The following is a 16,982-nucleotide window of genomic DNA, read 5'->3' on the forward strand; positions in this document are numbered from 1 at the left end:
TGTATCATTTTTTTATCTTTTATTCAGTGAACATACTCAATGCTCAATGCAATCCTATTCGTGGCATTCAAAATGCATGTTCATGATATGTCTGGGCACAATTACGTGTTGAAAATATTTCAAATATATTTAACAATTCAACCTTTGAAATCAACTTCTCAATAAAATATTTGCTAGACGTTAAACTCTGTGAGATGTGCACTCGATAACTTCAAAATATTTCTCAATTCCTTACTTGCAACCTAGCAACATTCGATGCTAAAAAAACAACTCAACCTAATAATTCTGTTACAACTCTTCTGCATAAATATCCAACTAACCTCAACCCTAATTGAAACTTATACTCAACGAACAATAACATATCACAACATTCTTACGAAGCTTACCGCTAGTTCCCGCATCGAATCGTCATACCTGATGAAAACCACCAGTGTATTAATACACCGATCTATCTTCTCGGATCAGAATTTCCTATATCATTTCTAAGATAATCAGAAATATCCAACCATTATAAAGAAATACTTCCCTCATCTCCCTCGATATCGAAACCCAAAGATTTCGATTCACAACAACAATATAGCAAACCCAGCTTAATCCAAAGCAGAAACTAGATCAAAACAGGGTCTGAACAAAAGTTTGACTCACAATCAAACCAAACATCAAGGTATAAACCATAACCGCGTGAAATAAATTGTCTCACGTGCTACTTCGCACGAAGAGATGAAATAAAACAATTAACTTACTCCAACATGTAAGCGAATTATACAACGCAAATCAAAACCAAAATATTACGATTTCTACAACCCATAAATCACGTAAGCATGCCATTGAACAAAATTAACCCAAATATACTTTGAGAAAATCAAGACATGCTAAAACAAGCTTGAATTTTTGTAACCAAATCATTCTGTAATATATAATCTTTCAAGAATATGCTTCAAAATTTATTTTGAAATCTTAAAGTCAATTATCAAACTTTCAAATTTTTAGTTAAGCCCCACGATTAAAACAAAATCACTATTTGTGAAAGTCTCTTCTTATTAATAAATTGCTTTAAAACGGATACCCAAGTATCTCAAATAATAAAATCATCGAGCTAGCCGGGTCATTACAACTACCAAGCTCAACTTCTAAATTTGGGTGACCCAAGTCAAACCCAGTACAACTGTTTATAAAATGTATTCAAAATATTCGTAAATCCAAAAAAAATATTTGAACAAAATTTCCACCCTTTCAAAATTTAGGAGCTTAACTTAACCCAACCGCTAAACAGCAATTTAAAATCTCAAGTGAGAAATCTTTGATCTCAAACATCCATTCCGTAAATCCCAAAGATTCAAATACAATAAAAATTCTCTTTACTAGAAACTTAACCAAAAATAAAACTTTTTAAAGAATTAAACTCAAACTTCTCTATAGATTTTGTGTTAAAACACAAATTAAAACAAAACCACTTTTCTTAATGAAAAACTCTTAAAACAACATGTGGTCAAACCATATATGACCACAAAACACATTTTAAAGTTTTACCCAAAATTTCTTTACTAGAAAATAAGGCTAACGCCCAAATGTATCCTCATAGGTGCCAGCGTTTATCGCACCCAACAATTACGGCCAAAGCCAAAATGTTTCACCATATAATCCATCATTATTAAATCATTAATGGCATAAAGCCAAAAACATTTCAAACAACATCATACCCAAGTATGAATTTAGAGAACATCATCAACAAAATATTTCCCGAGAAATCAGAAGCAATTAAAATCACCCAAGTGAAATAACCTCAACATGATAAAACACAACTGGTAATATCTAGTGAAATTAATTGTCAAACATAGCATCAATACTAAATAAAGACTGACAGACATCACCTATAGGATGTAGGCTGAAAGTTTGAAAACAAAAGATGACGTTTTAATAGACAAGACACGAATCCTAATTCCGCAGTAGTTCCTATAACAAGATATCAACTTATCATGCCAAAACACATAACATATAACATGCATAAGGCCTTGGTTTGAAACCAAAGCTCTGATACCAAGTTTGTCACGACCCATTTCCATGAATCGCGACCGGCGCTAGGGTATGGGTATGGTTGTACCAAAACCCGTAGCTAGCCTTGCGGATAACCAACAAATACATAAACCTGCAAGAAAACCAATGCTCGGGGGCAACCGAGACTCCAGCCTAGTTCTAGCAGTTCATAATATACAACATCATTTATTATAAATTGCTCACCCAACTCTGAGCCTTAAACATGGCAGAAATTCATATTAACCCAAGTTAATAAAAGAATGCCAAAACAACAATAATCATTTGAATAAGTTTATAACAAGTATTAGACATATAAGACTTCTAATTACTACTGCGGTCTAAGAATAAAATCAGTTTACTAACTTTATTAAAATATAAAGTAAAACCTCCGAGGAAATAAAGAATCGGAGAGCAGGTGACTCGCTCAAATCATAACCCTGGAAAAATTGGGAAAACAACGGGGTCAGGTATACTGAGATGAGTTCATACCACTATTTACATTTATCAAGTGGAAAACCTTTAAAACTGTTTAAAACATTTAATAACAACATTACGTATAATAGTTGGAACCCTAATCCACAATAATAAATATATCCATAATCCAATAGGCCTGGTCCCGAGAGCTGAGCTACACCGAGTTACCACCGAGCACTCTTAATTCATAATCAGAGTCCCGAGAGCTGAGCTACACCGAGTTACTCTACTGGTCCCGAGAGCTATGCTCACACCGAGTTACCACCACATATCACATACCTTATCTAGATCAATACCGGTGCGCACGCAGTCCTAATGATGCCCATTAGGTAGCATGTTCCAACTAAAAGCCATAATGATAAAAAAAAGTTTGCAATTGTACGTATACAATATATAGATACTAAAATAACAATTTACTTAATAAAGCGGTAAATAGTAAGTACAAACTCACTGCTTGCTAATCCACGTGATAACCAGGCAAGCAACTAATCCTGATTCGTCTCCGAAGCACGAACAGTCGACGAGTCTAAGGATGATGAACAATAATGTAAATGATGTATTAACCCAAAGTTCAAGGGGCTGGACCGAATTCAATTTAATCCACAAGCTTCCAACGAAGAACGCAACGTAGAAATCGCGTAGATCTTGCGAGTAGGAAGTAAAATCATACTCTAAGCGGAGTGAATCGCATTCGGACTTTTTAGAAAGAAGAAATAAAGTTCTTTGAGTGAAGAAATTCGTTTTCACCTTTTTAGCGATTTAAGCCAAACGTTTACAAACGTTACGAAATAAACCAAACGATTAACCTTTTTAGCGATTTAAGCCAAAGGTTTACAAACGTTACGAAAGAAATCCAAACATTCCACCTTTTTCGCGATTTAAGCCAAACGTTTACAAACGTTACGAAACAAAACCAAATCTTCCACCTTTTTAGCGATATAAGCCAAACGTTTAGAAATGTTACGAAACAAAACCAAGCGTCTCAACTTTTTAACTAATGAAGCCAAATGTTTACAAAATTTACGAAACCAATCCAAACATTTAACCTTTTAGCGATTTAAGCCAAACATTTAAAACGTTACAAATCCAATCCAAACATTTCACATTTTTAGCGATTTAAGCGAAAAAATTACAAACGTTACAAAAGAAATCCAAACATTTCATCTTTGAAACAATTTAAGCCAAACAGTGAAAACTTTACGAAACTAATCCAAATGTTTAAAACATTGCGAAACAAATCCAAACGTTTCACCTTTTTAGCGATTTAAGCCAAATGTTTACAAACGCTACGAAACAAATCCAAACATTTCACATTTATAGCGATTTAAGACAAAGGTTTACAAACGTTACGAAACGAATCCAAAGGTTTCACCTATTTAGCAATTTATGCCAAACGTTTAGAAACGTTTCGAAACAAATCCAAACGTTTCCCTTTTTAGCGATTTTTTGCCAAAGATTTACAAACTTTACGAAACCAATTCAAACGTTTCACCTTTTTAGAAATTTTGGCCACACATTTAAAACATTACAAAACCAATTCAAGCGTTTAAAACGTTACGAAAAAAATCCAAAACATTTTACCTTTTTAGCGATTTAAGCCAAACGTTTACAAACGTTACGAAACATATCCAAACATTTCACATTTTTAGCTATTTAAGACAAACGTTTACAAACATTACGAAATAAATCCAAACGTTTTACCTTTTTAGCCATTTAAGCCAAACGTTTAAAACGTTACAAAACAAATCCGAACGTTTCCCCTTTTTAGCGATATAAGCCAAATGTTTACAAACGTTACGAAACAAATCCAAACTTTTCACCTTTTTAGCAATTTAGGCCCAACATTGAAAACGTTACAAAACAAATCATAGCGTTTAAAACGTTAGGAAACAAATCCAAAACGTTTCACCTTTTTAGCCATTTAAGCGAAACTTTTACGAACGTTACGAAACAAATCCAAACGTTTCACATTTTTAGCGATTTAAGCCAAACATTTACAAACGTTACGAAAAATATCGAAACGTTTCACAATTTTAGCAATTTAAGACAAACGTTTATAAACGTTATGCAACAAATTCAAACGTTTTACCTTTTTAGCGATTTAAGCCAAACACATAAAATGTTACAAAGCAATTCCAAACGTTTCACCTTTTTAGCGATTTAAGCCAAATGTTTACAAACGTTACGAAACAAAAAAAACGTTTCACCTTTTTAGCAATTTAGGCCAAACATGTTAAACGTTACAAAACCATTCCAAGCGTTTAAAATGTTACGAAACAAATCCAACACATTTCACCTTTTAGGGATTTAAGCCAAAGATTTACAAACGTTACAAAATAAATCCAAACGTTTCACATTTTTAGCGATTTAAGCCAAACGTTTACAAATGTTACGAAACAAATCCAAACGTTTTACCTTTTAGCAATTTAAGCCAAACGTCTACAAACGCAACGCAACAAATCCAAATGTTTCCTGTTTTTAGCAATTTAAGTTAAACGTTTACAAACGTTATGAAACGAATCCAAAGGTTTCACCTTTTTAGCAATTCATGCAAAATGTTTAGAAACGTTACGAAACAAATCCAAAGATTTCACCTTTTTAGCAATTTATGCAAAACGTTTAGAAATGCTACGAAACAAATCCAAACGTTTCCCGTTATTAGCGATATTAGCCAAACGTTTACAGACGTTACGAAACCAATTCAAACGTTTCACCTTTTTAGAAAGTTAGGCCAAACATTTAATACGTTACAAAACCAATCCAAGCGTTTAAAACGTTACGAAACAAATCCAAAATGTTTTCCCTTTTTAGCGATTTAAGCCAAACGTTTATGAATGTTACGAAACAAATCCAAACATTTCACATTTATAGCTATTTAAGACAAACGTTACGAAACAAATCCAAACGTTTCACCTTTTTAGCCATTTAAGCCAAACATTTAAAACGTTACAAAACAAATCCGAATGTTTCCCTTTTTTAGCGATATAAGCCAAACATTTACAAACCTTACGAAACAAATCCAAATGTTTCCCCTTTTTAGCAATTAAGGCCAAAAATTTAAAACGTTACAAAACAAATCATAGCGTTTAAATAGTTACGAAACAAAGCCAAAACGTTTCACCTTTTTATCCATTTAAGCGAAACGTTTACAAACGTTACGAAACAAATCAAAACGTTTCACATTTTTAGCGATTTAAGCGAAACATTTACAAACGTTACGAAACAAATCGAAACGTTTCACAATTTTAGCGATTTAAGACAAACGTTTATAAACGTTACGAAACAAATCCAAACGTTTTACCTTTTTAGCGATTTAAGCCAAACGCTTAAAATGTTACAAAAACAAATCCAAACGTTTCACCTTTTTAGCGATTTAAGACAAACGTTTACAAACGTTACGAAACAAAACCAAACGTTTCACCTTTTTAGCAATTTAGGCCAAACATGTAAAACGTTACAAACCCAATCCAAGCGTTTAAAACGTTACGAAACAAATCCAAAACGTTTCACCTTTTAGCGATTTAAGCCAAACATTTACAAACGTTCCGAAATAAATCCAAACGTTTCACATTTTTGTTAGTAGTATATGCCCTATGGCCATTTGATCGTGTATATTTGTAGAATTAATCCCAATGGCAAAGATATATATGTTCTATTTGAACTAAGTGTCTCATCAACTAAGTGTTCATGTATTACTTATAGAATCTATTCTTAAGGTGTTAAGAATATGAGTGACAGATTCGATTATGCAAGTGATCTAAATAACCGTTCACGATCGATGGGATCCTGCGAATAAGGGCATCGCATTATCCCGGAAAGATTGTCACCTCTATTTATTCTCCTGATTAGTAAAGCGTTGCTAATTATAGGAAGTAGTGAGTCTCATACTACTTGATGGGGATCAGAATAAACATGTGGACACTCAAGGTGTTGAGTAACTCGAACAAGTGACGCTAGATGACTTATACATGGTAATTCATTAAAGTCAATTTAATGTCATCTAGTTCATAATTGTACATATGTCCTTTGACTTGCGGTGACACTATCTTGTATATAGGTGATTAGAGTTTGATTCTCCTTAACCCTAGATCTTTCATGAGCTAGGGCCGCGGGATGTGTTGGCTCTAGTTAGTTGTATATGGAGATAGGGGTTTAACCTAGAAAGGATTCATCATTCTGGATGAACGGAGACAAGATTCTATGCTATCTCAAATTGTTCTTGATGGATGATAAAACCTGCGCAGGTGTATATGACTTACATAGAAAGTTGTTTCGAGTGGAAGTCATATTTATCAAGAATTAGAACTGAGATATGAGGTCATATAATCAAGACATACAGTTTTTGACTTAACCGTGACACTAGTCGAGATTGGAATCTTAGATGAAGGGAATTTTGAGTGTACGGTAATTATGAACAGTTCAAAAAGAATGCATCGAAACATTCATCTCTATTTGGGGGCTCGTGATATATTGCTAGACGTCACTCTCGATCTACGAGAATTAATAATTAAATGGGATTTAATAATTTAATATAAGAAAGGCATTTCTTATGTCTCACGTTGCCATATAGATGTGAACCTAGTTAGTCACACACAATAGAGTGTGCAACTGATTGAGTTTACGAAAGATCAATTTCATATGGATACTAGCATATCTCGGAAATTAATCTAAGATGAAAAACAAGTACAAATTAGGGACTAATTTGTAAGAGTTATAAATTAGTAAGAACCTAATTGTACAATGTCCAAGTTAACTAGGGACTAATTTATAAGTGTTATAAATTAGTAGGAACCTAATTATATTTTAACCAAGTTTTATGATTAAAAGGCTTAAGTAATTAATTAGTGTAATTAATGATACTTAAATCATTAATCATAAGCTAATGGAATGATGATGTCATGGTGATGATGTAATGAGATAAGCATATGTCATATATGTGATGTCATATGATGACATCACCTATATGATGTCACCTATGTGATGTCACCACATGAAAGGTGTCATGTGGTGGAAACACCTTTGCTTGGTGTGTGACACCTAGCATGCAAGGTGTTGCATTCTTAAGACATGCTCTAGCCTATAAATAGAGCATGTCCTTGCTCATTTCAATATACCACACAACACACATCTCACTACAAAGTTGTAGAGAGAGAAAGCACTTGAAGGAGTTCAAGTAGTCATCAATCACGGGAAAAACTTGGCGACGTTTTTCATACATCCGAGCAAGGTAATGATTGCGGCGAGAGTTTGAGCTTAGGGCTGCTCGACAAGAGGAACTCTTGCAGATTACTGCAAGGTGAGGATTCAATCGGACGCATACTCATGTGGACGAGCTTGAGGTCACCGTACTTTCGGACTACAAGAATTGTTGGAGAATCGACATAGGTATTCTTCTTATGATTCCTAGATGCGTACTTTAATTACTAAATGATACGACGATCAATTTGTTGTTGATTTGATCAACTTTAGGATCCGGATTGTTGGAATTTCAATTTTCAATTGATATATATGATCCGGACCCGCGCCTCCTGCTGTGCCAACTGTGGTATCAGAGCCACCGTATCATCGAGTATTGACGCTTTACGACTGAATACATGTATAAATAATAATGGACTTAGGAATTATTATTGGGCATGTAATTTATAATTCCGAGTGCTTAATTTTTTTTTTTCAAAAACCAACGAACGATATTGTGATATTAATTACATTTGATTAAATTATGTCTAGGAGATTGGTATTTAAATGGTCCGCTCGTGACCCTCCAATCTATCCTGGGAATTTTTCTAATCTGATAATTTAACACAATACGTGATTCGCTTGTGCATTATGTTCTCATCAACGGGATGTGTGGAAAAAGCGAAACCCCAAAAAAAAACCCAGAAAAAAAAATATTATTTTTTTTCATAAAAACCAAAAATGCTGAAAAACGGGTTTTACACCCGGGAAAAAGTTTTCGGCTCGGAAAAAAAAAAATCGTAAAAAACCGAAATGCTGAAAAAGGGGTTTTACACCCGGGAAAAAGTTTCCGACTCGAAAAAAAACCGTAAAAAAAAAACGTAAAAAAAATTAATTTTTTTTCGAGGATTAGCAATCGGTTGAGGCTTTCGGAGGTTCTAGGATGAATCCTCGATACCTAAAGAAAGTAGATATTACATAGTAAATGATTAGAGAATCATTTCCGAGATATGTAATAGTTTGCTCATTCTTTTGTGCCTAAAGAATGAGACCTAGAAAGTCCATGATCATACATGTATGATTGCATGATTTAGTTTAGCTTTAATATGTATGGGATGCATGCTAAAATGTGTTGTGTGCTTAGTGAGACCGGAATAATTTAAAACCCTAAGAAATCGTCCTAAAAAGTTGAAAGATTAAGTTTATATTGATTAATCATTAAATTGATTTATCAATGGCTCTCCATTGGAGCAATAAACTAACACACTTTGAGTTATCATCTTGTCGGCTATGGATACGTAGAGGTGAGATGATATCGTCAAGAGGCTGTTGTAGAGTTTATTGTTAAGCATGAGATGTTACGGGTGTATTGATATAGTACACGGCGATAACGGCAATTAGGCGTACCTGAGTCGTGTATTATTCAAATTGATACATCTTAGTTGATTTAATGGGTTAAACTTAACTAATGCAGAAACCCAATAACGACAATGGGTATCTGAGGGTGAAAGCGTTAGGAGCCGGAAATGATTGAACCTCATATGAGATATGATGAACAAGTAGTTGTTCACTTATATATCATTTTGATCCCAAGAATAGCATTAAGTACTTGAGGGAAAGATAAATGAATATAAGAATTCAATCACCCACTTGAAATCTTTTCCAACAAAGATTCACGTTTCCTATTTTGGAAGTGTAGGATTCAACAAAGATAGTGGGAGGCCATTTTGATAAAGACCAAATCATTATGGTTAAATATATAAAATAACATGAATACTAATTAGAGATCTTTGTTGCCTAAGGGATTATAAGATTAAATAGAATCCTTTCAAGTGACATTCATGATAGTAATCGGCTAGTGGTTTAAAATCAATTTTTGATTGATTAAGATATTTAGATGCCTCCAAGGCTATTAAGAAAGAAAAGTGTTTTCATTTGTTAAGATGTAGGACAGTATAAGTCATTGCCAGAAATATTTGGAATATTTAAAAGACGGTTCAGTCAATAAAAGAAAGTGTTTCTTTTGTCAAACCGAAAGACATTGAAATGGAAATTACATTACGTATTATGAATACTTAAAGGGCAATGACGAGAGGAATGACAATTCCATCAAGAATGTGTCTATCTCATATTCCAATGTCAATTGCTCATTTAAAAGCTTGGATATTGAATACCGATTCTAATTCTCACATTTGTTTATCTTTTACGGATTTAGTAAAAGTGAGAAAGAAAGGAAAAAGATGAAGTAATCTTAAATCTCGGGATTGACGCAAGCGTTGCGACAAGAGCTATAGGATCAACTTCAATTTTCTTAAATAAATAGAAGTTGTACTTAAACAAGTTTTTTGTACTTACCCAATATATATAGAAATATCATATCCGAATTTGTATGACAAATTTGGTAGTAAATTTTCTATTTACAAAGGATGTTTGTAGTATTATGTTTGATAATACGGAGTTGGGTATGGATATGTACAAAATTTTCTTTATGACTTGAATAAAGATGTTTAATGCAAAAGATGTTTTGAAAATTAATACCATAAGTTATCAAACTTCTAAGCAACTTTGGCATTTATAATTAGGACATATTGCAAAAGATAGACATAACAAGTTAGATAGGATGGGAATCTTGAGCAATCAAGATTTTGCATCTCTTCCGATTTATGAGTCGTATCTTAAAGGCAACATGGCCTGATTATTCTTTGTGGGACAAAGAGGTAGAGCTAAAGCCGTTTAAGAGATCATACATAGTGATGTATATGGTACGTTTAAAGAAACGGACCAAGGTAGATACTTATACTTCATTTTCTACATCTATGATTTATCACGATATAGTTAAGTTTGTCTTATGAAGAACAAACAAGAAGATTTTGAAATGTTCAAATGACTTCAAGAATGAAGTAGAAAACCAAATTGGAAAAGGTATTAATACTTTACGCTGTGATCGAAAAGGGAAGAATACTTGAGTACAGAATTTGGTATGTTCCTAAAAGGAAGGTGGTATTATTTTTCAACTTACTCCTTGGGAACACCATGGTTGAATGGTGCGTCTATCAAGAAGGACGTATCGTACATTGTGGGAAATGATACGATCAATAATGAGCTATATACTGACTTATCCATCTCGTTATAGGGTCAAACAATTCTTACCGCAAATAAAATTCCAACTAAATTTGCACCATATATACCTTATGAGATATGCTATGGAATCAAGTCTTAAGGATGTTAAGATTTGAGGGTGTTCGGAACATATCAGGAAACTAATATCCGATAAATTTGGAATCAAAATCAATCATGGAAAGGCTATGTTAGATATCCTAAAGACAGTTTAAGATATTGTTTCTATATTCGAACCGAACAAACAATCGTTGTTTATCGGTGGTAGTCTTTCTTAATAAAGCGTTTATTCAAGAGGGACACTAAGAAAGGAATATAGAATTAGATGAGGAGTCATCTAGTTACCAACAAAATAATGAATCAATAAAGATTGATCAGACCCACTAAAAGCCGTAGTTAGTAAAAGATGTATCTACATTAACAATTCGAAGATTAAGTAGAGTATCTCGTCCACCGGAGAGAGATGGTTTTCCCGCATGATAAACAAGAGTTGCTTAGTCATGGAGTAAAAGATAAAGTGTTGATCCCTCTACTTATGAGGAAACTATATGTGATATAGATTCTTCAAAATTGGTTTGAAGGAATAAAATCTGAAATGGATTCCATATAAAGAAACAAAATTTTAGGAGCTAGTCGATCCATCCAAAGGTATTATACCAATAAGGTTTAAATGGATCTTTAAGTGTAAAATTGGTACTAATGGAAAGGTGGAGACCTTTAAAGCTAGGCTTGTTGCAAAAGAGTTTTGCTAGAGGCAAGAAGTTGTATTGTGAATACACTTTATCGCCGGTAGCCATGCTTAAGTCCATCAAGATTTTTCTTACCAAGGCTACACATTCAGATTTTACGGTGGGACATATGGATGTAAGAACCACATTCCTTTATGGTTAAATTAAGGAGTATATCTATATGGAATAAGTTGAGGATTTTGAATCCGAAGAAGGTTCCAAGGCGTGTAAGCTAAAATGATCCCTAGTGGATGGAAAGAAAGCTTCGAGTTTCGTTGTCTTGATAAATCCGTAAGGAGTTATGAATTTATTAAAAACGATGATAAACCTAATGTTTACAAGAAGGTTAATGGGAGCAGACTCACTTTCATGATCTTGTATGTAGATAACTTATTACTTATAAATAATAATATCGGAATGTTAACTTTTGTAAAACTTTGGTTTATCTAATACGTACGTACTCCATCAAAGACCTCGGAGAGGTAGCATAAATTCTCAGTATTAGACTCAATAGAGATAGATCTAAGAGAATAATTGGTTTCTCCTAAAGGCTCTTCTTAGAAAAGATATTGAAGTAGTTCAATATGGAAGTTCTAAGAGAGGATTGATACTAGTTAGACATAAAATTCTTCTTTCAAAGGGAGTGTCTTCCGAAACTTCTGAAGAAAGAAAGAATCTAGCAAAGATACCATATGCTTCGGCAATTGGTAGTCTGAGGTATGTGTTGCCACATACAAAGCTAGAAATTGTCTATGCGGTTAGTGGGACTAATCGGTTTTAATCCAATCTATGTTGAGAACATTGGATGGTTGTTAAAGGTATCTTTAAGTACTTTTATAGAACTAAAGATATGGTATTAACAAATGGAGAACGAGATTTTTAAGTAGACCGTTTTACAGATTCTGATTAATAATTAGATATGGATAATAGAGAGTCTATCTCCAGATTCATATTTATCTATAATGAAGGAGTAGTGAGTTAGAAGTGTTCTAAGCAAGAATCAACTCCATACTCCATTATAGAAGCCGAGTATATTATGACATGAGATGTCGTAATAGAAGGTGTTTGGATAAATTAGTTTGTAACTGAACTAAGTTCGATTTTCTTCCATTAAGTCGAAAGTTCCTCTTTTCTTCGACCACAATAGTGCTACTGCCCTAGCAAAATGTCACGACCCATTTTCATGAATCGCGACCGGCGCTAGGGTATGGGTAATGTAGTACCAAAACCCGTAGCTAGCCTTTCATTTAACATATAAACACGTAAACCTGCAGAAAACCAATGCTCGGGGGCAACCGAGACTTCAGCCTAAATTTAGCAGTTATAATATTCAACAATTAAAATAACATACTTTCCAATAATAGTATTTAATCGGCTTAACATAAATAATCCGGAATAATCATTTAACATGCCAGAGCAATAAATAATCAGTCAGACCAATCTGACAAAACTATAATAATAATAAAGACGTCTAGTTACTACTGCGGTCTAAGAATAAAACAGTTTTACAGTTTATCAAAAATAAATGGAACCTCCGAGGAAAAGAATATGCGGAGATCACCAGACTCTCTCAGATCATAACCTTGGGAAAATTGGGAAAACAACGGGGTCAGATATACTGAGATGAGTTTATACCACTATCTACATTTATTAAGTGGAAAACCTTTAAAACTGTTTAAAACATTTAATAACGATATTACGAACAATAGTTGGAACCCTAATCCACAATTCTAAATAAACAATATAATCCAATAGGTCTGGTCCCGAGAGCTGAACTACACCGAGTTACTCTACCTGGTCCCGAGAGCTATGCTCACACCGAGTTACCACATTTCCATATATAACTTAACCAGATCAATACCGGTGCGCACGCAGTCCTAATGATGCCCATTAGGTAGCATGTTCCAACTAGAAGCCATAATATAAAAACAGTTCGAAATATACGTATAGTATATATATTTATTATTAAAATAACAATTTACTTAATAAAGCGGTAAATAGTAAGTACAAACTCACTGCTTGCTAATCCACGTGATAACCTGGCAAGCAACTACTCCTGGTTCGTCTCCGTAGTACGAACAACAGACGGGTCTAGACAAATAAAATAATTATTAAAACAGACCCTAACTCTAGAGAGTACTAGACACCACATAGAACCAGTACAAATAGCACGTCGGAATAAAACAAGCCAGAACACACAAAAATACCCAATAGGTAATAAAGCCCACTTAATAAAAGTTTATTGAGTTCTCGTTTAAAATCCGATTTACAAATATAATTTAATAATCTTTAAATAACAATTAATTTCCAAATAGTGGGTTAGCCGAGTTATCATTCACTACCAAGCTAACCTCACTTGGTAGGTGACCCAAGTCTAACCCGACTCAAAACATTTATCAATATAAACCCGAGTTTATATTTTAAAAATAATTCAATAAAATTATAATCCATTTTAAAAGCAGAACTCAATAACTTAAATTTCAAGTAACCCAAGCTAAAACCCAAAAACTTAATTAAATAAGTCTTATAAAAGTTTTGGGACTAAATTGTACTTTAGCCAATTAGGGACTAAACTGTACTTTAGCCAATTTGATATCCGAATCAATTTAATCACCTTTGTTTATAATTTAAACAAATATTAAAGTTATTAACCAAAAAATTAATTAAATAAGTTTTAAAACGTTTAGGGGCTAAATTGTAATTTAGCCAATTTCGTGCTAAATTGATATTCAAATATAATATAATTACCCGAGTAATTATGTTAACTTAGATTATAAAAATATCGTTTACAATGTATCAATTGTAAATTATAATGAAATTCAAGTTATTATCAAGTAAAAATAACTTAAAGGACTTAATAATTTCAAACCAATTAAGATGGTGACTAAAATGGCATTTAAGCCATCTTCTCCAAATAAAAAGAACAGAGCTATGTTCCTGCCGCCCATTTCCCATTTGAATGAATCAAAACCAAACTAAAATCTCATTCAATTTCTTATTACCAAGCTAAACGTTAAACACATATCATAATTCTTATCCTATACACACAACCTTTAACCCTATTAACTTCACTTGACTAAAATGAAACAAGAATCAAAAACACATTTCTGATACTATGAACTATCACGACGGCATCAGAATTTGATTATTCAATGTTCAAAATGATCCCAAGTTAAGGCAAGGATTAACCTACAACACATTAATAATCGAATCATGCCAAATCAAGAACAGAAGTAATCGGCAGTAACCATTTAACTCAAGAACAAAATTATACAAAGCTTAAAACGGTAACCGTACGGCGAATGGAACAAGGTCGATAGCGTACCGTTCAACGAAAATGAGGTGGGGGATCGTAGAGGATTGAGTCCTCAATGTCTGAGATCGAACGAAATCAATTTCGATCTAGAAACGAATACAAACGAATCAATTAACGGAGTTGTCGTTTAAGCCTAAATCTGAAATTAAAGTTTGAGAAAACTTACCAATGGATAGCTGAGTTTAGAGGAGGATTGGGAGTGAATTTCTTGGAGGATAACGAATTAGATGGTGGCTAGGGTTTGCTGGATTTGTAGTGAATGAATTAGGTTTAAAAGATTGATATATATAAGGGAAGAAATAAGTTTGGATTCGGCTGAAATCTTGCGAGAAATGGAAGGCTCAAGGTCTCGGTTTGTTTCTCGAACGAGAACAGCCAAATGGCCTTGTTCTCGTTCGAGAATGTCTGGTCTTGTACAAGACCAGGCACTGAACGAGGTTCTCGCTTCGAGAATTCTTGAATTCTCGAACGAGAACAAACGTGATTCTCAGGTCTCGTTTGAGACATGAGTCACACGGCAGTGGTTCAACCATTTGGTTGAACCACGATTCCAAAGGTGTATTCTTTTTTTTTTAAACCGAACCTAAAATGAATCGAACCACGAACTATTTACGAAACTTAAAATACTCCTCAAAACACACTCGGAACCACGTCGGAAATTACAAAAAAATTTAAAATTTTACGGGATATTACACAAAAGAAACCGGGTCTCACAACTTATCCGAACATAAAGATAGGCATTATCATATTATCTAAAGAAATTCTTGGAAAGAGAAAATTGTTTCTCTAAAAGATAGCATTAGCCAATAACACGGCTAACCCACTGACAAAGCCCATGACTTGGAGTCATTAAGGTTTACATGACTTAGAGTCATTAAGGTTTACATGACTTAGAGTCATTAATATTTACATCTTGTGAAGATGGGGCTTAGATATAGTTGTCAATAGCACTAGTGCAAGTGGGAGATTGTTAGTAGTATATGCCCTAGGGCCATTTGATCGTGTATATTTATAGAATTAATCCAAATGGTAAAGATATATATGTTCTATTTGAACTAAGTGTCTCATCAACTAAGTGTTCATGTATTACGTATTGTCCTTATCACATTGTGATAGAATCTATTCTTAAGGTGTTAAGAATATGAGTGACGGATTCTATTATACAAGTGATCTAAATAACCGTTCACGATCGATGGGGTCCTGCGAATAAGCGCATTGCATTATCCCGGAAAGATTGTCACCTCTATTTATTCTCCTGATTAGTAAAGAGTTGCTAATTATAGGAAGTAGTGAGTCTCATACTACTTGATGGGGATCAGAATAAACATGTGGACACTCAAGGTGTTGAGTAAGTCGAACAAGTGACGCTAGATGACTTATACATGGTAATTCATTAAAGTCAATTTAATGTCATCTAGTTCATAATTGTACATATGTCCTTTGACTTGCGGTGACACTATCTTGTATATAGGTGATTAGAATTTGATACTCCTTAACCCTAGATCTTTCATGAGCTAGGGCCGCGGGATGTGTTGGCTCTAGTTAGTTGTATATGGAGATAGGGGTTTAACCTAGAAAGGATTCATCACTCTGGATGAACGGAGACAAGATTCTATGCTATCTCAAATTGTTCTTGATGGATGATAAAATCTGCGCAGGTGTATATAACTTACATAGAAAGTTATTTCTAGTGGAAGTCATATTTATCAAGAATTAGAACTGAGAGATGAGGTCATATAATCAAGACATACATTGTTTGACTTAACCGTGACACTAGTCGAGATTGGAATCTTAGATGAACGGAATTTTGAGTGTACGGTAATTATGAACATTTGTTCAAAAAGAATGCATCGAAGATTCATCTCTATTTGGAGGGTCGTGATATATTGCTAGACGTCACTCTCGATCTACGAGAATTAATAATTAAATGGGATTTAATAATTTAATATAAGAAAGGTATTTCTTATGTCTGTCGTTGCCATATAGATGTGAACCTAGTTAGTCACACACAATAGAGTGTGCAACCGATTGAGTTTACAAAAGATCAATTTCATAGGGATACTAGCATATCTCGGAAATTAATCTAAGATGAAAAACAAGTACAAATTAGGGACTAATTTGTAAGAGTTATAAATTAG

This window comes from Mercurialis annua, linkage group LG7, assembly GCF_937616625.2.
Source record: "Mercurialis annua linkage group LG7, ddMerAnnu1.2, whole genome shotgun sequence".
In the NCBI taxonomy this organism is placed as follows: domain Eukaryota; kingdom Viridiplantae; phylum Streptophyta; class Magnoliopsida; order Malpighiales; family Euphorbiaceae; genus Mercurialis; species Mercurialis annua.